Source organism: Callionymus lyra, chromosome 5, assembly GCF_982586985.1.
Source record: "Callionymus lyra chromosome 5, fCalLyr1.hap1.1, whole genome shotgun sequence".
Lineage (NCBI taxonomy): Eukaryota > Metazoa > Chordata > Actinopteri > Syngnathiformes > Callionymidae > Callionymus > Callionymus lyra.
Window position 1 is genome coordinate 2,788,449 of NC_141822.1, and position 2,134 is coordinate 2,790,582.

General features: G+C 21.4%; 1 protein-coding gene across 1 annotated transcript in view; it reads right to left on the reverse strand.

The window, feature by feature from the left end:
- Window positions 1–1,981: 1,981 nt before the first annotated feature.
- LOC148079027 (tripartite motif-containing protein 16-like) overlaps window positions 1,982–2,134 on the reverse strand; it is a 2,390-nt gene continuing 2,237 nt past the window's right edge. The window contains exon 1 of the mRNA XM_087792320.1: window positions 1,982–2,134. This exon is cut by the window's right edge and continues 2,237 nt beyond it. The gene's annotated coding sequence lies outside the window, so the exon portion shown is untranslated.

The following is a 2,134-nucleotide window of genomic DNA, read 5'->3' on the forward strand; positions in this document are numbered from 1 at the left end:
AAAATCTGTTTTTATTTCATTCCAATTATTATTATTTTTTGTATTTGTTATTCATAGTTTTCTGTTTGTGATTCATAGTAACGGAACATATTGTTAAGTTCACAACATCATCCTCTGAACACACCACAGTGTGTTGATCGTTCACAGAGAGAATAAGAAACATTAGTTCAAACTTGAGGACGGAAGTCAATCAGTGTCAGAATATTGAACGCTTTCATGTTTCAAATGTTGACACTTTGAATTTTATTCTTGAAATGAAGCTTTTTTAAGATTTGAATTAAATATGTTTTACATTGAAAGGTACATTTTGTATAAACACAGTATATATAAAGGACAAAATAATCTAATATATTGATCTTCTTAATTAAGATTCTATACAAAAACATGTTTATACATCAGAACCAGAATTATTATTATTTCAATTGCTAGTGAATTGTTCCACCAACAGTAAAAAAAACAACGTTAAACATAAATAAAATGTAATTATGTATAAAGTGCAGAAAATGTGCAAAATGGAAAGTATGGACTGTTGCACTAATTTTGTGTTATTTGTATTAATTTATTCATTATTAACATGTAATTTTGTGTTATTTGTATTAATTTATTCATTATTAACATGTAATTTTGTGTTGTTTGTATTAATTTAATCATTATTAACATGTCATTTTGTGTTATTTGTATTAATTAATTCATTATTAACATGTCATTTTGTGTTATTTGTATTAATTTAATCATTATTAACATGTAATTTTGTGTTATTTGTATTAATCAATTCATTATTAACATGTAATTTTGTGTTATTTGTATTAATTTATTCATTATTAACATGTAATTTTGTGTTATTTGTATTAATTTATTCATTATTAACATGTAATGTTGTGTTATTTGTATTAATTTATTCATTATTAACATGTACTTTTGTGTTATTTGTATTAATTTATTCATTATTAACATGTAATTTTGTGTTATTTGTATTAATTTATTCATTATTAACATGTACTTTTGTGTTATTTGTATTAATTTATTCATTATTAACATGTAATTTTGTGTTATTTGTATTAATTTATTCATTATTAACATGTACTTTTGTGTCATTTGTATTAATTCATTCATTATTAACATGTAATTTTGTGTTATTTGTATTAATTAATTCATTATTAACATGTACTTTTGTGTCATTTGTATTAATTTATTCATTATTAACATGTACTTTTGTGTCATTTGTATTAATTTATTCATTATTAACATGTACTTTTGTGTCATTTGTATTAATTAATTCATTATTAACATGTACTTTTGTGTCATTTGTATTAATTTATTCATTATTAACATGTAATTTTGTGTTATTTGTATTAATTTATTCATTATTAACATGTACTTTTGTGTTATTTGTATTAATTTATTCATTATTAACATGTACTTTTGTGTTGTTTGTATTAATTTATTCATTATTAACATGTACTTTTGTGTTATTTGTATTAATTTATTCATTATTAACATGTAATTTTGTGTTATTTGTATTAATTTATTCATTATTAACATGTACTTTTGTGTTGTTTGTATTAATTTATTCATTATTAACATGTACTTTTGTGTTATTTGTATTAATTTATTCATTATTAACATGTACTTTTGTGTTGTCACCACATAATATCCACGGTTGTGTTTACAACAATAAAAGTAGTTTTGATTGTGATCTTAGAACGAAGGTGTAAGAAAGTAAATATAAAGATGTCGATGTTATATTGAATAAACCAAAGAATATTGCATTTAGAAAATGTGTTTTTGAATTATTGGAATTAGAATATTGAACTCAATGTGTCAAATATATATATAATCTATATATTATTATATTTAGAATAAATGATTCAAAAAGATAATTCATTGATTTAGATTAACATTTCAATAAGAACAAATTATCAATCAAGTTTATTGATAAAACACTTTAAAATCAACAGTCGATACAAAGTGTTGAACAATGACATGAAAGTACTAAGAAAGCAGTTAAAACACAAAAATAAAACAAGTCAAAAGCACTAAAAACAGCTCAGAGTCTCATGCTGCGTTAAAAGAGAATAAAAGTGTGTTTTAAGAGGAGATTTGAGTGAATAAAAATCAATGTTTCTATATGTAC